This window comes from Bemisia tabaci, chromosome 2, assembly GCF_918797505.1.
Source record: "Bemisia tabaci chromosome 2, PGI_BMITA_v3".
Taxonomy (NCBI): Eukaryota; Metazoa; Arthropoda; class Insecta; order Hemiptera; family Aleyrodidae; genus Bemisia; species Bemisia tabaci.
Window position 1 is genome coordinate 16148270 of NC_092794.1, and position 23772 is coordinate 16172041.

The window sequence follows — 23772 nt, forward strand, 5'->3', positions numbered from 1 at the left end:
GAAACACGATTCTCCTGGCAAATCTTACTGATGCCAAAAATTAGATAACACTAAAACGTGAAAAAAAGCAAAATCATAACCATAAATTTACGACAGAAAAAGCTCAACAGCTTTTAGCTCTAGAGATTTGCTTGAGTCAACTCGAGAAGACAAGCATTCGAGTAGAGTTCAAATAAGCTGGATGCTCTCACGAAGTGCCGCGACAGCCCGAAACAAAATTCCAGAATCAAATGAGCCAACGAGAGAGGGTAGCTAAGAATGGGGGAAGATGTCACGCAAGAATTCGAGCTGAGACATTCCACTCCAAACTGTCGAGGTCCGTTTACTGTTATGATGCGGCCTAATGCAGATAGGGAAAATAATTTATGCTCCATATAAATTACTGAAGGATACGCCCTCTAGCCATATCTTTTTATTAAAAAGCGAATTTTCCGTGGTTATACCTACATAATTGAGGCGTGGTGTGCAAAAAGGGCACTTCTTGATTGCGGTGTTTCAGAATCTCTACTGCTAGTTCTTATTTAATCGGTCACAAAGCTCGAAACCCAATCGCAACGGAAGCAGGTTGGGTTAAGTTAGGTCACGCAACTAAACTAACCTTGCGGCAAAGCTGGAAGTATCACTCGGATTGAAGGCGCCCCAATACTGAATTTGCACGCAGTAGATATTTCAACAACTTCGATCAATAGAACTTTTCAGGCTTTTTATCATTTTCAAATTACTAAAGGCCGCCATGCTGCCCAAAAAAACCGTTTACAGATAATTTGATGTTGCCAAATTTATTCTAATTGCGGTAAATGAGGCGTTATGTGCAAAAAGGGCATTTCTTAGTCCCGGTGTTTCAGAATCTTCATTGCTAATTCTTGCTTTAGGGAGGAAACCATTGGGTAAATTGTCTAAAATTTTACATTTTCAGCACTGTGAAACCACAAAGAATATTCAGTAAAAGTTACAGCACATTACATACATTTGCTTCAATTATAATGGGTGCTTCGTTGGATGAGATTTTGAGACACTGTGACCAAGAAATGCCCTTTTAGCACCCAGCACTTCAATTTTTTCCTTTGAACTTTTTGCGGCATTTTGTTCCTGATGCAGTCTATAACGTATCATAATAAAATTTCAGTAAAAAATGATTAAAAATATTCACAAAATAAATATTTTATTCGGGGGAATTTACGGACACTTTTTATTGCTTACACGACGTTGTCTCTCAGCGCGAGAATATGCGGATAAGACGCGGTATCTTCGACACTAGCAATGAAAAGCGTCAACAGAGGGGGAAAAAAGAGAAAAGACACGTGATTAAATATAGTGCTTTACTTTCAATAACAATGAGGTAAGATACGGAGAAGAAAATTATGGAGCGCTAAACTTGATAGGCGCGAAACTTGATGAAAGCTATAATGGATAATGGTTGAAATGGAGTATGGGGAGAGCGGGAGAAAGTTGAGCCGAGAGGAAATCAAATGTTCCACAGGGCGGAGAGCAGGGAGGGGGGGGAGGAGAGACGGGCGGGAGGAGGGAGGAAAGGGTACCTCAGGAGCCTTCGATTGGAATCGATAATTGAAGGAAAATAAGTCGACGACTGCGGCCGCCGGAGCTCAGCCCGAAACTCAGAGACAAAAGGCGGGAATAGATTGAAGCAACTTCGGAGGAAATATATTTCAGACACTTTCTTTATCGGTCCATCTCCACATAGCCCCGTCCTCCTCCTCCCACGCGGTTTATTCACTCCTGTCTATCCTCCTTTGACCCTGCGTCTCGAATCTCGCCCCGGTGAGTTCGGGTCTCGGTCCGGATGAAAGTCGAAGTCGGGAGGACAAAGTGTGTCCGGGGGGGGGGGGGGGGGGGGGAGCGGTGAGAAGTATTGCGCAAGATGACTTTTTATTTATCTCAATTCCTGCCCCGTTAAGAAGAGTAATGGCCGTCAATCAGCTTGGCGCGTGATACGGATACTTTTCATTTTGTGAGCCCGCTCTCCTTGTAAGAGATTAATTTTATTAGCGCAAAACAAAATAAGACGTCGTTCTTCTTTTGGTCCACGCCGCCTCGGCGTTGCTCTTTCTCCTTTTTTTCGTTTTTCATCGCGAGAGGAGACTGCCGTGCTAAGGGAAAACGCCGTATGAGCCTTCAGGCGTTGCCAAGTTTCCTTTGATAAAACAAGAATTTCCTGTTAAACTTGTGGATATTTTCCTTCCAATTGGACCACTAGACAAGGTACGAATTTCAGCATTCTGATACATGTTTCTCCACCAAAATTTTACGAAAAACATGATGCGCACAACGAAAATTACCGCAATCAACTCCTTCCAAAGATGTTTAATGATTCTTGGTGCGTGAATTGAAACCACCCGCTTATGAAAACTCAATGCTCTACGTGATTCACATCGCGCGCTAAACGTTATCATGACACTCTGCGATAAAAAAATCTGGCAACCTCAATCTTGACGCTTTGGCTCAGCTATTGCAAATTACTTATAGTTTGAAAAACACATGGTGGGAAATGAACATAGCTCGATTGAGAAGCTTGCTGAAACCGTTGTAGTGCGCGATTTGACTCACGTAGAGCTTTGAGTTTCTTGTGAGCAGGCAGTTCAAATTCCTCGTGACCAATGTGAAATAAAAATGTTAATATCTCCATTAGGAGTTGGTTTCAGTAATTTTCGTTACGTGAATCGTGTTCTACGTGAAATTCTGGTTAGAAAACATGTGTCAGAATGCTTAAATTCGTACCTTGTCTAGTGGTCCATTTTTCAGAAAATTTTGTTCGCAATCTCACCTATAGTCCCTGAAAATTTTAAGGAAAAATGTTCGTAACTTTCCTCAAAAAGGAAAAAATTAATTGAGGAAAATTTGGCAACTCTCGAATGTTCATACGGCGTTCTTCCTTTCAGCATGGCAGGATAGCCCTCGAAGAAGGGCCTCGATCCGATGAGTTTCGTAGGAGAGAGACAGATGATGATGCTGAACACAGACACAAAAAAGAGCGGTGAACTTGGACCCGGAGTGTTGATACGACGCGTCATTAAATCAATCACTGTTATTTGGCGTTAAAAAACAGGCGTTCGGACGGATATTGTTGCTCCTCTAACAGTGTCAACCATTACAACACGGTTCTGTGTCACTGATCCGTTCACCATACCCATACGTTTATTTGCTTTGCTTGCCTACGAAGCCGTCTTTTTTTCCGACATAATCGAGTATTTGGGTCAGTGGCGATCCTCGCAAGCTGACAACGCTGTTTTTCCTCCATTGAAATCAGTGGCGAGGCGTGAATGATCGATTATCGATACTTCCTTATTTGAATCTATGGTAAGGAATCGATTATTAAGGTGTTCGCTGCGAACACCCAGTTCATCGATCCTTTTTCATAGGTTTAAATGGTAGATCAATCGATATATCGCAAAGCACGCCACGCCACGCCACTGATCGAAATGTATGAGAAACAATCGATTCGAATACTGTTAAACATAGAATCGATTATTTTTACATGAATTTAAGGCTTAAAGTGTGTTAACTTCCCAGAATCGTTATAGCTGCATGTATGTTGATGTAGAAGGGAAATTATGATCTTATAAGTACTTTCAACATCGTAAGAATCAGTCAAACATGATCCAGCTGATCAGTGCTAGAGTTGTCGAAAGTTTCGGATCAAACCTCATCTGAATGGAAATGAAGTTTTGGTGTTTACAATTGTTCGAAAATTATGGTGGGACGAAAAATAACCCAAAATCATCCTCTGCAGATGTTCCGCGGGTTCATGTTTTTACGTGGAAATTGTATTAAAAACTTTTCGAACGAACAGTGAGTGATGAATTTAAATTGAATGATAAAGTAAATCCCCGAGCATTCTGAAGTTCTAAAACGTGCAAAACACTGTACATAACTGCCGAAAAGAGTACTTTCACGTTTCAGTCGCTGCAGTCTTAACAGTTAGATACACGACGAAATTTCCATTTTCTTTGCAGAATCATAGACCTGAAAAAGAAGAAAACGGAGGATAAAAAAAAAAAAAAAAAACCGAAGTACGCATATATATCGATACACTTCACGCTTTTGTGAGGTAGGTCCGTATATCCTTTAACACGTGACAGCGACATCACTGAAAAAAAATTCTCGGCATTTTTCCCACGGTCCGTTGGTACCTTTACCATCTTCATAGAGAAAAAAAAGGAGGTGTTTGCATTTTGAGGTTTGTTTACCCTGTGACGTAGGTCGGTACAAACTGGTCAGCGAAATCCGGAATACGAAATATGAAAAACGGACCATAATGTCCGATTTTTTTACTTAAATCAACTCATTATATAATTTCAGGCACTTTTTAAAGAATGAATTTTTTCCTTAAATTACACCATTTCCAAGAAAATCGACAGGATAAACGTCGCTGTACCGACCTACGTCATCAAATCATCAAAAAAATTCCAAGATGCCCGAAATGCAAACACCTCCTTTTTTTTTCTCTATGTACCATCTCACTTTTTTTTACCAATTTATTGGTGATTTTACCAAGACAGACTGGTAAGCTTACCTAAAAACCGGTATTTTTACTGTTTTTTCAGGTAAGAATACCACTTTTATTGGTAGTCCATTCCCGGTATCTTTGCCATGTTATCTCGGTAATTCTACCACAGTCGAAAAAAAAATATTGGCGTTTTTACCAAGGTCCAGTAAAATTACCGAGAACGTTCAATAATTTTACCGAGATTTCTCGGTAAAATTACCAATTCCATAAATGGTAATTTTACCAAGAAAAAACTGGGATCAAATAGAACCCTGAATTCTTGGTAATTTTACCCTTTTCTTAGTAAATACACCGAGATTTTTTTCTCAGTGAGCGTAACGCGCCTCATCGACCTCCCTTCAGCGTTACGTATTTTAAGAAGAGCAGATGACCTCTTGTTTTCACAACACTTTAGTTCTCTATAGAGTGCCTGTATAGCGAGAGTATGGACGGATCGCTTCATGGAGTTTGTCTCATTTTTTGCTTAAAGTGACTCATTTTTGCGGAATAACGCTCCTCTATGAGCATTCTTGGCCATCTTGGTTTGAAATTAGAATCTGAAGATTGGCAGTGACATTTTGTGTGTTAGAATGTTGGCTGCCCTTTTCGGCCCTGACTTTATTCGCGGAGGTATCGGTGTAGGCCTGATGGATTGTCAGAGTTTTACACACGTCCATACTTTCGCTGCAGTTCCTTCATAAAGAGAGTATGGTCACTGCGGTTACCACAATACCACATCTAATTGTTTCGCCATCTGAGGCTGAATGGGGCCTTCTGCGGCCCAAAAATGGTGGACGCTGCACGTAAATGTAAATACAAAATAACTCAAAATTTAGTTTTATTTGCAAACCGCAACAAGAACTTTACTCAAATGCATTACTACGACGCATTTAAATAGTTTTACGGCTAATCGTGTGCTTTTTTCGAGAAAAATCATCTTGCATTTGGTAAGGTTGGCAGCAAGTGCGGTCGGTCATAACCGTCGATTACCCCTTCACCCGCTCCCATCATCAAAAGACCCTGGATACACGCTCAAATTTCCATCAATTTCCGATCAAATGGCGACTGGTGCGCATCATCTACCATCAAATTTTTCGGCCTGCAAAACTTTGACCGCCATTTTTGTCACCATTTTCATCGGATATGGACGGAAATTTGAGCGTGTATCCAGGCCTTTCAACCAGAGCACAGCGCCGCCATTTTTAGGTTCTAAGCCCTCCACGGGGCCCAGTGTCCATACTCCATCCTCTCCCTATAAAGGTACTCTAACTTTCGCTATACAAGCAGTGTAGTTCTCTATCGCTAACAATTTTCCAAGTTTTCTCGATGAAGGTTTTATCATATTATAATTCTGTAATAACCCCCCCCCCCCAAAAAAAAAAAAAAAAAAAACGAGTAAGTAAAAAAACAAAATAGTTGAGGGGACAAGCCACGGTGATGGGAATGCTCTAAGTTGGCGTATGCACGGTGAATAAATTGAACAAATTAAGATGAGCTGTTGAGGGTTAACGACCGTAAATTTAGGGAAAACCCCCTATTCGTCTTCCGTTCTCACGGTGGAGCTCACTCGGAGCATTAATGCGGGAGATGAGTGAGCTCCTCATGCATATTCATAATTTTCGAGCGTCCCGACTCGAACGCGACAGGAACACCATCCAAACTTGTATGGATCACTTTTACAGTTTATTAATTAAAAATGTGAAGAGAGCTCGCAAGTCTGCACAGAACCGGGGTGGAACAAGTGTGCCATCGCACTTCTCTCCTCCCTTATCAATATCTGAGACCCACTTTGGAGAATTATTGTCAGAGCCAATGTCCACATTCTGTTCATTGAGAGTGCAATGGCGTGGCGTGAATGATCAATTATCGATATTTCGTCATTTGTAGCTATGGTAAAGAATCGATTATTAAGGCGTTCGCTGCGGAAACCCTGTTTATCGATCCTTTTCCATAGATTTAAATGGTGGATCAATCGATATATCGCAAAGCACGCCACGTCAGTGTGAGAGTGGGCCTATTGCACAATTTTTTTTTTTTTCCGCTTGCTTGAATCGAAAGGACGAAGGACCCTGATTTTACAGTTTTTCGGAGTTTTTTTTTACCCCCCCCCCCCCCCCAAAAAAAAATCGACTAAGAAACGCCCCAAAATTCGGATTTCCAAAACGGTCACTTTAACGCGGGAACAGATCCGTTGCACTCGTCACGTCACCAGAAGGTTCATTTGTAACAGTTCATTAGTGACAGATAATATTAGTATGACTGCCGTAAAGGAAAGTTTTTCGAGCATGTATGCACAAAAACGCTTATAAATATCAAGTTAAACCACGGTTATCGTGTTTTATAGTTTCGTGCAGTTCAAGAGGCATATTACTGAGAAAGAACAACTTAAAGTTCTAATCGGCAGCCCTCCAGGTTAAAAGTTGTCGGATAAGGATTCAACCTCATGCCCTCCACTGACCTCAAAATAATACTGAGCCACTTGCAACTTGTTCTTTAGGATAGTACAGAAAGTTTTCCATCGAAGATAGTGTCTACCGGTAGCTCACTATCTAAAAATCTCTTGCTTTTTCATTGATTTTTTTTCTGTTCTCTTGCTTCTTGAAAAGTCTTCTTTTAAGAGGTTTCCTAAAATCCTTGCTTCATCATTACCATCCCCCTACCAATTCCTTCCTCTGAGCGAATAAGTTTTATTATACTAAGAAGGATAGATTGTTGAAAGGGCAAAATGAGGCGTTTGAAGGCTAGAATATGAGGCCGGTATTGGATGAATTGCAATTGAACTTGAGAAATCCAATTGAAATCTCTTGGGAACGTGGTAAGATGAATTTTGTGGAGAGCTGGATATCTGTGAAGGCTAAATTTTTAAGTTAATCGCAAAGATCTTTTATCTACGTGCCTTTCCACGAAACATCCATGCCTATTCCACATGCTGCATGGTATAAATAAGCACAAAATCTTCATCCTGAACTGACCGATGATTATCTGAAAATGACGCCAATGTTAGACCATGGTCCAGAGGTTCCACAAAGTTTGAGAAAATGAAAATTCCTGACTTTCCCTGTTTTCCGTGACAAATTTTGCTAAAATTTCTTGACATTGAGGGATACAAGGCGTATTAAATAAAACATTTTGGAGTGGTTTTCACTCAATAAGTATGGTTCAAAACGTCAAGAAAGTAAATAAAAAAGATTTAACAATTTTCCTCCGACTTTTAAAGACATTTCCCGATTTTTCCAGCCTTCGCCGATTCTGGCTACCGTTAAACGTTCTCGTTCTCCGTGGATTTTTCACTGGGGAAAAAAAACATTGGATTTAGAGCCCAGACTCTTAAAAACATTGACAAGAAAAAATACTCTTGATTCAATCGGACTTTAGCTTATGTTAAGAACCAAGCCTCTTTATTTGAGTGGATTCTTTTTGATTTAAGCAAAAATCTAATTGTATCAAGAGTAATTTTTCTTGTCAATGTTTTCAAGAGTCTGGACTCCAGATCCAATGTGTTTTTTTTCCAGTGTTCCTTTTATTTGCAGTTCAATCTCCGATGATTTTTTTTTAGAAACGCCTATAGAAAGAAAAAACCGAGGGGCCCAAAAAGTCACAACAACGGGCGCGTCTCTCACTGCCTTTTCCCAAGTCACCCCTCCCCTCCCCCCCATACTCCCCGGACTCAAGACGAGGCCCAGATTGCACGGAGCATCCTCCTATTAATAACGTATTACGGGATGTTTGAACGGAAAAAGTAATAATTATATCCACCTGTTTCATTAATATTAGCTCGGGGCTCGAGTCGCATAATGAAGCGCCCCGGCTCGGCGCGACGCCAGGGGGCCGGGGGTGGGGGGGGGGGGGAGCGCGAAATTTCGTTAGCACACATAACCCCGTTGCCGCGCCTCCGCAACAGGCGTCTCCGCCGCCGGCAAAACCGCGCAATTGACACCGCGACCGCGGGGTGGATACGCGGTTCTTCGCCGGGCGCGCCTAATAACGCGGATAATCCAGCGACCTTTAGAGAGCGAGCGTTATGCGCGAATCCACCGTGGGGACTGATTACACTCTCGCGCCGAGGAAAAACGTCGTATGAACGTTCAAATGTTGCCAAACCTTCAATAAATGGGCGTATTTCTGCCAAACGGAACTACACTGGAAAAAGAAAAAACACATTGGATCTAGGGTCCGGACTCTTGAAAACATTGGCAAGAAAAATGACTCTTGATTCAATCAGATTTTTGCTTGAATCAAAAGGAAATCCGCTCAAATTAAGAGGCTTGGTTCTTGATTTAAGCAAAAATCCGATTGAATCGAGAGTATTTTTTCTTGTCGATGTTTTTAAGAGTCTGGACTCAAGATCCAATGTATTATTATTTCCAGTGCTGCCAAACGGAACTTTGTTAATTAAAACATGATTCCTGAGATCCATAAGAATAAATTAATAACAGGGCTCACGTCGTAATGCACATAGTTCCGATTGACAGAAATACATTCAAATACTCATGTCCGGAAAAAGTAAAAAAATATTTTCCCTCTAGCTGCGAGACGACTCAGATTAAATTTTGAATAAAATTCCGAGGAATTTCACAGAAAAAATTAGCAATTTCCCGAAAAACCGCGTTTTACCGGGAGAAATGATTAGCAACGACTGTATACATATTTTATGAAAATTTGGCAACGTTTGGCTGATGTTACGGCGTTTCTGCCTAGCGCGGCAGTTTTGAGGTCTCCTTTCGAATGCTCGGATCCGTCTCCGACGAGGTGCCTTATCCCGATTCAATCTACCCCTTCGCCCCCCTCCATCCCCCTCGTACCTCGCCGTTTAAATGTCTTTGTCGCCACTAACGGCATTCGCTCGAGCACCTCGATGATCGCCTTGAACCGAACGGGCTCATTTCCTTTTTAGCGTTTCGAACTGCGCCGCACCGCGAGGGAGGCTGAGGCGCGGAAAATCCGCAGTCCCTCTGGCGTAAGGGCGTATCTCCATTTCAACATGAGCCCTGGAAAGTATGGAGTTATATGGGAATCAGGGCTCACGTGGAGCTTGAGATACGCCTTTGCGTCGGAGGAGCGGTGAATTACGGCCGCTGCATCCAGGTGCGACTCCTTTGAAGACGACGCGAGGGGGGCTCATTTTGCGGGGGGGGGGGGGTGCATTTCTTACTGTGTGTGTAAGGGCTGCTACAAGATTACATCGCGCTGGAATTCCGAGTTTAAGACCCGCTACCATCACCCCTTCGTCACCTTCGTTGCGTAAGTGAATCAGTGAGTTCGAAAACACACCGACTCGGAAAAAAAAAAATTGTTCAGGAAACACCTAAAACTGCGCAGCGGGCGAAGAAGTTAGTTTGAGAAAAACCTTTTTGGTGCCAAAGGACAAGTACTTAAAGACTTTGTAAAGCACCAAGTTGAAATCGATACGCCATATTTGATGACAGAGAATAAAGCGTTTAAAAATTTCCGAGTTGGTGTGTTTTCGTTCTCACCGACTTTCAGATACTGATTTTTCATAGTCTGCCCTGAAAAATGTATATTTTTCGACCTGGATAACGCTTGAATATTTATATAACTTGTTGGTGCAAGGTATACTGAACCGAAAAAAGAAAACCGCAAAATCGGTTGGTCACCCGTTTCCCTTGAAATGGCCAAAAATTGGTATTTCCAATGAAATGCTTCGATTTTTCCCTTTTTCCCGACTTTTCCCGTCGCTGTTTCGAGCACTTCCGATTGAAATTTCAAAGATTCCTTTTGTGTGTAGATGCTTCTATCCATGAGTGTTACTAAACCGTAAAAAGTGAAAATCGAAAAAAAACCCGAGTTGGTGTGTTTTCGAAATCACTGATTCAAGTATGCTCATTGCTCAGCACTCCCCTTCTCTGAAAAAATAAATCACGCATTTTGACAGCCTTTACGGAAAAAAGGATGCTCTTAAGATGGTAATGGCACATCGGATCCATGACATGACGGATCGAGACACCTCTAATGGTGAGGGGGGCGTAAGGGGGGTCTAGGGACCCTCCCTAGAAAATGTTTGCATTTTTGAAGCATGTAATATGTAGCTTGAGTCAATATCGTCATGAATAATTACCAGATAAAACCAACAGCCGGATCTAGACACCTCGAATGGGAGAGGGGGGTGTGAGTCCGCGGGGGCTGTCTCAGAAAATGTTTGCAATTATAGAGCATCTAATGAGGACGAATTTCCGCCAAAGGGAACTATGTGCATCAAGACATGAGTCCTGATACCTATAAAGATGCATAACAGGGCTCACGTCATAATGCACGTAAGTCCGTTTGGCAGAAATACGTCCACATGAATTGCAAGTACGTGCAGTTTTATGCAAGTATGTTAGGGATAAGCAAGGAGTCCTTGGACAGGATGCTACATAATCATGCAAAAATAGGGATCAAATACTGAACTGTACACTAACAAGGATGCCTTTTTGTTTGGGGACTCCAAAACTGAAAACCGGCAACCCTGCAAATGTATTTGCTTCCTATCTTCGCATGGAGAGTTTGACTAAATATAAAGGTGGATTCTCAGGATGGGATTTCTTTTCCATTACGACCTCAATTTTGAGAACTTTTTTTTGAGCTTTGGGATTCCTTTCGGAGAAAACCAAAGGCACCATCATGTTTCCCGCAAAATTTTGCGCAAGAAAAAGTATTCACATCGCAAATCCCCCACAAACGCAAGGGCTTCATTGGAACGTTTCATCATTCCATTTACACGTAGTTGAGTGCAAAACTTTACTGTCTTTTTCCGGATGCTCGTTTGTTACTCGAGGAAAATGATCTTGCGAGTTCCAAGCGACTAGAGTTCCGAAGAGTGTCAGAGATTTTCACCGTAACCCTCTCTCTTTGTCAAATTTTGCTAGAGACGCAGTGGTGCCATTGGTTTCACTTATATAAAACTTCCAATGCAGAAAACCTCCTACCATTAAAATCGTCCCGGTCATAGACGTTAATTAAGGAGCCTTTCGTCAGTCTAGAGAAATTTACTAGGCACCATGTTCATTGCACAGTGATAAACTCAATGCAGTTGTGGGGCTGAATCAGAGATGCTGCATTCACTCTATGTAAAAGTGAGTAAAATGTCGGTTCTATGTAGAATAGCCTGCCTCAATGATATTTTTACCGAATTTAAATGGAGGAAAAAGAAATTTACCGACTATATGTACTTGTGAGAATCGGCATACGTAAGCACAGTTTTTATCATGCGGGCGGGCTTCAAATCGTCGATTGCCGAACTGCGTGTTCTGCGTTTTCCGAAAGAGGTGATTTCAACGCTGCAGAATTTTCACTCGCAAAGTGGCTTTAAATTTTGAATCACTGAGCATTTTTGACTAGAAATTTCATTCATTTTTCTTTTGTTCGCACGCAAAAATTGGTACAATTTAAAACAACAGCAGTTATATGTATTCTTGTAAAATATTGACTTATTCTAGACGATTTCGCAACTTGGGAATGAAAGGAGATAGGAGGTCTAAGATAGGAAGAACAGGAAGGATGTACTATCTCACAGTTGGACGTATTCATGCTAAAAGGAACTATGTGCATAGGGTTTGCGTGCAACATAGTTCCATTTAGCATAAATACGCACAGTTATAGTAGCTCTGATGATAAGTTCAAGCTTATACACTAGTTATGAATCTTATAAAAACACATGTGATAGATAGACCTGAAAGAATTCTTTGAGAATTTGAAAAAAAAAATCCGATTTTCTCGGAAAAATATTACATCTGCGAAAATGTGGCAACGATCTAATACTACCTATTACATTTTCTTCCATAGAACAGGAGCATTTAGGGCACTGAAATTAAGGGTCGAATCTAAACCTCGCCATAGGTCGAACCTCCATTGATTAGCTTGCTGCGGTGTGACACAACGGCCGAAAGCCCGCGGAGAGCAAAGGAACTTTGACGCTGCGTTATCGACACCACTGATCGGCGATCGGGCCGCGGAAAATGACAAGGACAAGAGCAGCGCACAGCAGCTAGATCGCTCCAAATCCAAATCGGTTAAGCCTGAACTTCGGCAACACTGCGTCTTCTCCATTCAACCCCATCATAAGAATCGATGAGCCTGCCCCGATATCCATCGATACTTTCGCACGCGAATACTGCCCTGCTGAGGGAAAACGCCGTATGAGCCTTCATACGTTGCCAAATGTCCTCCGATAAAGACCGAATTTACTGGGAAAATTTGGAATATCATTTTCAAAAATTTTCAGACAGTTATGTACGCAATTTGATCTTAAATATCTCAAAATTTCAAGGGAAAATATAATTGAATTGCGTCAAAAATACATGTTTTATCAAGAGAAATTTGGCAGCTCTCGAATGTTCATACGGCATTCTTCCTTACTGCCGTGCTAAGGAAGAACACCGTATGAACATTCGAGAGTTGCCAAATTTCCCTTGATAAAACATGTATTTTTGACAGTATTCATGCATATTTTTCCTTGAAATTTTCAGATATTTTACATCAAATTGCGTACAAAATCGTCTGAAATTTTTGGAAAATAATATTCGCAATTTTCCTAGTAAATTCGGTTTTTATCGCGGGAATTTTGGCAACGTCTGACGGCTCATACGGCGTTTTTCCTTAGCATGGCAGCTTCACAACGAGACACAGCGTTGCCGAATCGGGCGAATCGGCGACGGCGGAGTTTTGCGGGCGTGGTTCGGCACCGGCGCGGCGCTCTGTTTGAGCTGCTCTTTTAGACATGATTGATGCTCGTGTAATTGACGGGCCGCGTCGCGTCGCCACCCCGCCCCGCCCCGCCCCGCCGCGCGCCGCGACGCCCGTCGCCATGACGACCGTAACCGGCGTATTAGCAAATAGCACACTCATGATGACTCTCTCTGATATTAATTACCTCTCTCTGATCGAGTATTACGCAAAACCAAATATTATTACGCTACCTGATTTTCACTCTTCTCCTCTCTTAACCCTTCCAGCGAGCCCTTTTATCGTGCACTTCCGCGAACCTCCCCGTAGCCGAGCCTCCCCTCGCCGCGCGCCCTCTGGTAACCTCTGCCCCCTCCGCGCGATTCATTTTTGGCGTGGTTTTTGAACACTCGCCCACGGCCCTCATTTTATCATCATCTCTCTCCGGTTGCGATTTTTGTGGTTTGGCAACACTCGGTCTCGTACGTTTTGTGTGTGAAGCACACAAAAAGTACAGAAAAGAACCAAGCCACATCAGCTATTGCCAAATTTAACTGGGCAATTTAATTTTTTACGAGAGAATGTTTGTGTGGATTCCTTTGAAAATTTAAAGGAATTTACTTCGTACTGTGAGAAAATCCACTGAAATTTGCACAAAAATCCACACGACCGTCTTTGGCGGATCCGGCAAATTGGCGACATTGTCTTTTTTCCATTTAAACTTATGGAAATGGATCGATTCTTGGGCGGCCGGGTGCTCCGACAAGAATCGATTATTTAGCATATTTTAAATGGAGGCATTCCGGTGTTGTCAAAGTGCTGTATCCGCCTCTGACAACCGTTTTCATGTAAAAAAATAAACTGCCCAATTAAATTTGGCAATAGCTGATGTGGCTTGGTTCCTTTCAGTTGAACGCGGTCCAGTTGATATTTACCGAGGCTGGCTGCAGCACCTAAAGTCTATAATTTTAAATCGATGTAATTGTTTGATCTCTTTCATTGATGAACTAGGCTGTCATGGGCGGAACTAGGAATTTCTTTTGGGGCGGGGCACATGAGGATACAGAACTTGGGCTGAGAGGGGTCCGGGGGGACTCCACCAGCTGTAGAGGGGGGTCTGGAGGATGTACTCTGGAAAATTTTTGAAAATTGGAACATCTCGAGAGCAATTTTAAGCCATTCTCAGTGACAAATTGTATCGAAGGAATTGTAATCGGAGGAAGCTGCTCTCCTATAAGCGAGAAGTTTTAATCTTCTGATGTCTTTGATAGATTACCCTGGTAAAAATTGGCGATAGGAGCTGCGTTTCAAAATACCATAGGAGTTCTTATAGCCGACTGAAGAAGGCGATAGAAAATCATATAGCTGGCTGTAGAAAGTGGAAAAAATCATAGGCCGGGCTACACGAAGCGATAACAAATTATACAGCCGGGCTATAGTTCCTATCGCCGGGCTTTACACTTTATCGTCTGGCTGTTGCTTTTTCGCCATCAGCTATAAAAGGCTATAAGGAATTGTGTAGAATTTCGTGTGCTTTGAAAATCCTTAAGTTTGTAAGGAATCACCTTAATATTTACAAAACGCACATTATATTTTCCTTTACTACATATTTTTTTCATCAATTCAAATGAGAATAATCCATACAGAGTGTGCAAACATTTCAAAGTCATGAGTTGAAAAACGCTGACTCCACGCACGAGATTAAATATTAGAGGCTAACACTAAGTGGAGCGGTGGCGCACTGGTGCCTACAAACCTAACAGGGATACTTCACGCATTGCGCAACGCGTGAAGTATCCCTGTTAGGTTTGTAGGCGACAATGCGCGTGTCGCGCTGGTCGCCCTCACCCGCCGTGGTGTGTCTCGGCGCTTCAAGCAACTATTTCGCAACAGAGGTATTGCACAGTATCATGCGGAATCGAAGGCCTTTTTCATGATTCGATCCCAATCGATGCCTCTGACTATACTGCAAGTACCTAGTACCCACTAAGAATGACTGACTTCTGCATGGTGTGGATAAGGTGATCTGGGATTTTCAGCTCTTTTAAATGCTCGATCAGGCTCTCCAGAATGACTCTGATGACCGAAACGATGAGGGGTCTGATATAAACAATGAACAATATCATGGTCATGGCCCTGCCTCTCACGTAAATTCGTAAGATGAAACCCAGGAAGAGAATTCAGGAAGTTCATGTCTCAATTTCACTTTTTCACTATAACTATTCCTCAACAAATGAGAACAGTCCAGTGCGTGCGCTGGTATATAATTTGTTCTGCTTCCATACTTTCGTGGAAAGGGCGTTTAAAACCTCCCGATTGATTTGCTCCGAGGTACATATTATGTGATGGAGCTGATGTTCAGTATATGTGACGGCATCAAGGAAAATCAGAGTAAAAGAGCTTGAATTTGATTAAACCATGTTCCACTGCATTAAGAGATTGGTCCCGTTTTGCGTGTTGAGGAGAAAACCTATAAAAAGCGGGGAAAAACTCTTCAATTTTGTTTCCTTCGGGAAGATGCTACGGAATCAAGACGGGAAATAGGGTCAAATCAAATCAACCTTTCCATCGGAATTCTCCTTTTTCACACCTCTCTAAGGAAGAAAAACGATCCAGCCAAAAACCATGGGTCCTCTGATACGTTAGCTATAAAAATTGTCTCATAAGCTGATAATAATTGTTCAATAGTGCATGAATTTTGAGTCACTGACACAGAAACGATACAAAATTCTGAGAGATTTTGAAAGGAAGGAAGCTGCGGCGGGGGCGTTTTCTGACTTCAAATTTTGAAGGAGCGTTACATGCGCCGTTAGTTTTATGTCACAACGTAGATAAAAACATTCGATAGATATATTAACTATATTAACAATTTTGACGTGCCAATTCGACTTGCCCGATCAAGTCTCTCTAATTGAACAATTAAATAAACGATAAGCAAACAGAGGTCCACTTTCAATTTTACTCACAGAATCGAAGCTTACCCACGCCCCACGGCGTAAGTGCAGAAAATGTCACTAAGGCTCCCGTAAGAACCATGCAGAGGGATATATTCTGAAAACACGTAATTCCGTCACATATCGTTTCAAAATATGTATGATCATACTTTATTTTTAAATTTGGGGGGGGGGGGGGGCGTGTAGCTACACCCCGTGACCGCTTCGCGGTCCAAACTCCCGAGACGGTATGTGTTACACGTTTCTCTTATGACTTTATATTGTAGAGTATGATAAAAAGTTACGAATACTATGGAAATTGTTACGAACTTATTATGTCATGAATTGATAAGATGTTTTTGACTTTAAAGTGGACCACATTTTGCAATAAGGAACCACTATTTCTGGCTCATTTTAGAAACAACATATATGCCATTGGTTTCCCTATGCAGGAAGGTGCTTTCATGTGAGAGCCAGCGATAGTGGTTCCTTATGGCAAAATGTAATCCAAATATACAACTGCAAAAGATATATGCAAACGTCGCATTTGGAGATAGCAGTCCTCAGAGCACAGCCGTCGATGCAGCCTATTCCGAGGGCTTCGGAAGAGGACCTGACAGTGATGCAAGGGAATCGCGTAAAAGACACATCGAAGCGAGCATTGTATGATTTGATGTATGGTTCTTGCGGAATCCATTCCACAAAATAAATACCATTAGAAAACACGCGAGGGTACGAGACGGGGAAACCGCCCGGGAGGAGGGGGGGGGGGGGGCAACGTGAGGGGGATGAATAGTGTAACGGAACGTAGCGAGGGCGGGGGGCGGGTGGAAAAGAGGTGGCTGAAGAAGCGGGATGGAAAATATGAGTTGAGAGATCCGTTTCGACACGCATTGCACTGTCAAGCTCCAATCACTATGACGACAGTCCATAGACGTTTTAGTGACGTCATTGCCGTGACGTCGAACCGCGCTCGGCGACGTCGACCCCGCGATCCCCGACCGCAGCTCTCACGCTGGCGCTCGCTTTGCCTCGCAGATGAGTTATTTCCCGGCGTTGAATGCGGAGGGCGTGGCGATTAGAGGTATTCAACAAAGCCGATTTGGGCACGGTTCCCCCGATCCTCGATGCGAGCCGCGCTCCGTGTGCACGCCGCGTCAGTCATCGGAGAAACAGTCGCGTTCCCCATCGCCGGCTCCGAGCTCACCGCTCAACATTTCAACTTTCACCGATCACCATGGCCCCATGGGTAAACGTTGAACAGCATTGAGTTTCTTTCCCTCGCGAGGAAAATTAAATTTCGGTCGTATAAGGTCTTGTCTTCACCGGACGTTTCATGGGATTTGTCCGGCATAGAGAAAAAAAAAGGAGTTGTTTGCATCTTGAGGATTGGTTACCCCGTAATGGCCTGGTTATACGTTCAAATTTCCGTCAAATTCCGACCAAAATGATGACCAAGATGGCGCTCGAGAGTTATCTAGATTGATGAGTAAAATTAATTAAAACAGCGTGTTGATTGAAATAAGCATGAAATGAGCGCGGTTGTGTGGAAATCAGATGAAGGATGAGCCCCACAGCTCCATCATTTACCATCAAATTTTTGCAGGCCGCAGTTTGATGGTAGATGGTGCGCACCAGTCACCATTTGATCGGAAATTGATGGAAATTTGAGCGTGTAACCAGCACATGATGTAGGTCGCTACAGGTACTGTATAACAATATCCGGAAGTCAAAGTATGAAAAATGGACTATAACGTCCGATGTTGCTGAAATCATTCATGGTGTAATTTCAAGCACTTTATATAGTAAGACTTGTTTTAATACAAAATAAATTATTTACATAAACTTACGTATTTATACTATAATGATTTACATAACATATTTTTTTATTACATAAATTACACCATTCCGAGAAAATCGATGATAGTAATCGTCCGTACCAACCTACGCCATCAAAACAATCCAAGATGCCCGAAATGCAAACACCTCATTTTTTTCCCTCTATGTTTGTCCCAGGGAGATATCTCACTTATAAAGTTGGAGAAAATATTGAGTTATACAATGAATGTACCTCGTTGACTGGCCGCATTGACTATTACTATCATGCGTCATTTTGTAAGAGCTTGAAAAGTTCTATTGATCGAGGTTATTGTAGCAGGAGTGTGTGCAAATCCAGTATTGGGGCGCCTTCAATTTGAGTGGTACTTCCAGCTTTGCCGGAGAGCTAGTTTAGTTGCATGACCTAACTTAACCCAACCTCACTCCGTTGCGATCGGTTCCCGAGCCTTGTGTGACCGATTAGAGATATTAAACTTGGGTACATTCAATTACTGCGAAGATAATATTTGTTCCAACATTCCAATATTCCGAATTTACTTTTTGTACAATATATATATTAAAAGGAAACCCATCAAATTGTTCTCCTTGAAATTCCCTATGAATTTTTGTCACTTTGTAGGTTTGGTAAGTAAATGCTATTCCAGCTCCCGTTCTATCGATCTCTGTTAAAATCGGTATCAGAAGGAAATTTTTGTAGGGAAACTCGCATTTTTAGTAAATTTTTCAAAATGTCGAAAGCCATGATGGCGAACGTGATCTAAAATACTATCTCGGCTCCTGCTCTATCAATTTCAATGAAACTCGGTGTCATTGAATATTGCGGCGGGAAACTCGAATTGACAGTCAAAGTTTCAGAATTACAAAATGCAAGACGGCGGGCGTGGCCCAAAGTACGGAACTGGCTTTTCAAGAGCATCGCTGCCTATGTAGTATTCTATTAAAGATATGAAGACCTTAGGAAATTCCGTTTATTGAAGTTGCAGAAGTAGTGAGCGCAGATTCAGGATCGGGGCGCCTTCAATTCGAGTGATACTTCCAGCTTCGCCCGAGAGTTAGTTTAGTTGCGTGACCTAACATAACCCAACCTGACTCCTTTGCGATCGGTTCCCGAGCTTTGCGTAAGGAGAATTTGGACACCATCGTTGCAGTCGAAAAGGGGAAACAAATAATAGAGGTATACTGAATTTTTGGATAATGCGTGGCCTACATGTCATGTGCTCGGTCACTCTATATCTTCGTTTCCTGGACGAAGGAACGTAGCGGTAAGCTCATGAAAACTTTTTAATTTACGAAAGGCTGAATGCAGGGAAATTCGCGATTTAATCATTTTAATTCACATTTGATCTTTTTTTAAAGCTGAAATCTCCGAAATATAGGAGAAAAATTAAAAGAAAGAATTGAATAAGTTGCTCAACGATGTATGAAGTATCTCTTCGTTCCTGTTGAATCTCTGCGGTCAAAATTGTAATCGCAGGTCAAAGTTTCCTATTCTGCACATTGAAAATTATATCCGAAGAACATTTATCCGCACTTTTATAAGTTTAAAGTGTTGATGACCTGTATTATAAAACGGTCGATGATAATGATTCATGGATGAAATATATCGTACTTATTCATCGAGAGGTCTTAGCTTTTCAAGCGATTATAGTACCAAGTTGGATTATAAACTTTCGCGGTTGACAGTTCGCGGTATGAGAAAATAAATTCATGTAATAATAAGTCCAACTAAAAAGGAAAAGGAAGACCAATTCATAATACTTACCTCTGTGTGACATACCCTCGAGGAGAACGGGGTGGGGAGGGACTGAAAAATGGGAGGAGTTTTCATTTCCTTTATCTCTTACTCCATGCAAGTATTTGATCCTTAACCTTAAGGAGTTGCTGCGGAAAGTTCACCAAACCGTGGCCGTATAATCTTCGTGAGAATTTCCATTTAAAGATTAGTGAAATGAGGTTCCTTGGAATCAATGATCAATTTGATCAGTTGACACTTATACTTAATTCGGCCCAAATCTAACGAAATGATGGTGTCGATTCCAATGAATTTGTGGGGAAAGAACAAGCGACATTTACATTAAATGAAATCCTTATTATCTCAGTTTTTCTAAAAACTGCACATATGCGCCTTGTCCTCCAAGCCCCTCAATTCAACATAAAAATTGTGGACATTACAAATTGAAATACAATTAAGCCCCACTGGCTCTCACCCTTGCATGTGTACCCAACAACCCGGTATACCGATTGAGGGGCGTGGAGGACAAGGCGCATAAGTGCAGTTTTTGAAAAATCTATATATCAATTATTTTAAGTAAAACTAGTCTCAATGCATGTTTCGTGAAAAATTCGCTTCAAAATTCTACTTTTTAAGCAACAACAAGTCAGTTTGAACTTTTTCTCCGCCATAAGGGTCCATGTAATTCCGAGACTTCAAACACGTATTTCTCGAAAAAGCAAAAACTGCACTTATGCGCCTTGCCCTCCGAGCCCCTCGATTATTCTTTTTATGTGCATGCATCCGAACACAGATCTGCCACACTCCAAACTGCCCCATATTCTCTGATTGACTCGTCGAGTCACATCCAAGATGCTGGTCCTGCAAGCGGCCGGAATACAAAGTCGAGCGGGTAACGATTTTCCTTTAAATTTGCATTTGATTCAGGCCGAAATACGACTAGGAAAGCCGAACGTTGCGTCGGCGATTTCCAGGAAGAGCAAGAGTCTAGCGTCGAGGCAGGGTTTGGGGTCAAAGCAGGTCCGCTATGATGAAATAAAGGCGTAGGCGAACTTCCACTTGATTCCCGAAAAGCATGGATTTGCACGGAGGATGGGGCTCATCCGGAAGTTGGGCTGCGCCTTTGAGTCGAAGGAGCGACGATAATTGCGGTGGAAGCGTACGTAAGTCGCGCCGTGTGGCTTGCAAAACGCACACCTTTGACTTGATAATAGTGGCGAGGCTCGTTCAATTCTCAGCGCGGCTACGTGGACGAAATTCAAATCAAGGGGGACAAGTTTCTCATTGTGCAGCGCCTCGAGTCCTTGCCCCCCCCCCCCCCCCCCCCCCCGCGCGGCCCCTTGCGTCCCTGGGCACCGGGCTTTTCTGCCGTCGAACCGTGTTTTATTCCGTTCGAAGAACTGTCACCATTCCACCGAATACCTGACTCCCCCGCACCTCAAACTGCATGCTCGTAGATTCGTTCCAAAATAGATCGTATACAGGGTGATCTAGGGTTAGACGGCAGGACTTCAGGAGCGTATTCTATGGGTCAGAATAAGACTTCTTGTTGTATATAGTTATTTTGTTTTTTCCAAAAGTACCCCTAGTCGAAGCTACGGCTCCCCCAAAATTTTGGAAAGTAAACCATTCTTCGTTAGGAACTTCTACGAACCGTGTTTCATTCCGTTCAAAGAACTGTCACCATTCCACCGAATACCTGGCTCTCCCTCACCTCAAACTGCATGCTCGTGGATTCGTTCCAAAATAGATCGTATACAGGGTGATCTAGGGTTAGACGGCAGGACTTCAGAAGCGTATTCTATGGGTCAAAATAAGACTTCTTGTTGTATAAAGTTTTTTTTCCCCCAAAAGTACCCCCAGTCGGAGCAACGGATCCCCATAATTTTGGAAAGTAAACCGTTCTTCCTGAATTTTGGCAACGGTTGTGAACCAAAATCTCATGAAAATTTGAAATCCCCTGGATTTTTATGCCCTGAGTTCGTTAATTATCTAAAAAAAGATCGAAATCCCGATTTAAACAGGGGGTTTAGGGGTGTTTCGGCTTCTTCAGTCCAGCCGTTTAACCCTGGATCACCCTGCGTCCTTGGTAAAACTATATACTGAACCAAGAACCTCACCGCTCGATTTGTAACATTGCAGATTTGCTGGGACGTTAAAATTTGTTTTAAAGGACAACTGGACGGCATCGACCAGACACAAGAAATAGGAGAGCAGAATCTGCATAAAAAAGGCCTACGGTGAGAAGAAAGTATTGGAGCACTAAACCTTGTGTTTTTTTTATTTAATTTCCTTGTAAAAAATAATACATATTAAGCACTTCCGGGGCGTTGTAAAAACTTTTTTCTTTGCAGAAATTGAATGTACCCAAGTTTAATGTCTCTAATCGGCCACACAAGGCTCGGGAACCGATCGTAACGGCGTGAGGTTGGGTTAAGTTAGGTCACGCAACTAAACTAACTCTCCGGCAAAGCTGGAAGTATCACTCGAATTGAAGGCGCCCCAATACTGAATTTGCGCACACTCCTGCTACAACCTCGCTCAATGGAACTTTTCTAGCTCTTACAAAATGACACATGATAGTATGAGTCAATGCGGCCAGTCAACGAGGTACATTGCTGCCGCAACCAGCGTACCCGTTCACGCAAGCTTGCTCAAAAATGCCCCCTGAATGCATAATAATACACTAGACTGATCTTATAGTTTTGGATTATGGAAAGAGTGCACCATGAATTCCAAATTTGATAATTCGATTAATGTTGACAAAAATATATTAAAGACGGAAAACTTTCCGATTGCGTACTTACGATATTTTTCAGCTGACGAAAATTATTTCTACAAAAATTATCAGCGATCACTCACCTGAAACACAGAAAAAAAAAAGGAATTGAGTTAAAACGAGAATGCATTGTAGCTCTACTGGAAAACTGAAAAATTTCTTTCGAAAGGATTCTTGAAAAAATCAAGATCAAACTGATCGTTCGTCAAAGACCATTATAATAAAAAGAAATTTCTACTCGGAAGGAGATTTGTTTTTGTTTTCCCTCCTCATTGGCCAGAGGCAGTATGTTGATAAGTTAAATTGTAAATTATACTATAAGTCTTATCTTATGTGTTCCATTTAAGAAAAGTGTTACAAAAAAAAAAAAAAAAAAAAAAAAAAAAAAAAAATCAATGACCAGTTTTAAACTTCCAGGCAGGTGTTTTAATTATAATTTTTTTTCTTTCTTCTAAATCTTTCACGTTCCGCGGGTCTTCGCTAAATGGAAGCTACGGCCGAGGCGACATTCGCTCCCCGAACCTGCAAACTTGGCGCACAATTATAAATTTCCCTCACTTTCTTCTCCGCTTTCTATGCGAGGCCACGTTGTTCTCCTCGGTGAACAGCGAAAGCGTTTTACGGTGTGAATAAATTTGAATTTTTATTGCCTTTGTCCTAACATCTTAACATTCTAATAATCCCCATTGCAAAATTGATTTTTAATTATTCAGACGGAATAAAATATTACTCGGGTCCCTCGGCGCATGCTCCACTCTCCTCGTCGGCGCCCGAGTCTTGAATTGAATCGGGCGTGGTTGAAACCTTCCGGGTCCTTTTTATGAGACCTGTGCTCTGTAAGAGCAACTGTGTTCTATGGCTCATCGGATAAAGAAGATAAGCGGTTTAGACATCCACTCGGGAGGCCTCGTCTCCGCCCTCGCTTGATTCTTTAGATTCGATAAAGATTTACGATGAGCGAGGAGGATTTAAGCGATTCGGTTACACCTTACAATGTCATAGGATCATCTAAATGGACGTATTTCTGTCAAACGGAACTATGTGCATTATGACGTGAGCCCTGTTATGCATGTATTCTTATGAGTCTCAGGGCTCATGTCTTAATGCACGTAGTTCCGTTTGACAGAAATAAGTCCAAATGATGTTAGCTGATACATCGATATAATGAAAAAGTAGATCAGATAACTTCGGGCTTCAGCTGCGGAAGCGACGACTCAAAGAATATCCATTTTATTCCTCTTTGGATCATTTCATGAAAATATACCACCTAAGATTTCAACCCTGGTTTCCCGGCGATTATAAAATACTTTTTTTTTTTAAAGTT

General features: G+C 42.0%; 1 long non-coding RNA gene across 1 annotated transcript in view; it reads right to left on the bottom strand.

The window, feature by feature from the left end:
- Window positions 1-3911: 3911 nt before the first annotated feature.
- Window positions 3912-23772, bottom strand: part of LOC140224006 (uncharacterized) — a 270827-nt gene continuing 250966 nt past the window's right edge. The window contains exon 5 of the long non-coding RNA XR_011899243.1: window positions 3912-3981. This is a non-coding gene — a long non-coding RNA (uncharacterized lncRNA). The remainder of the gene's footprint in view (window positions 3982-23772) is intronic.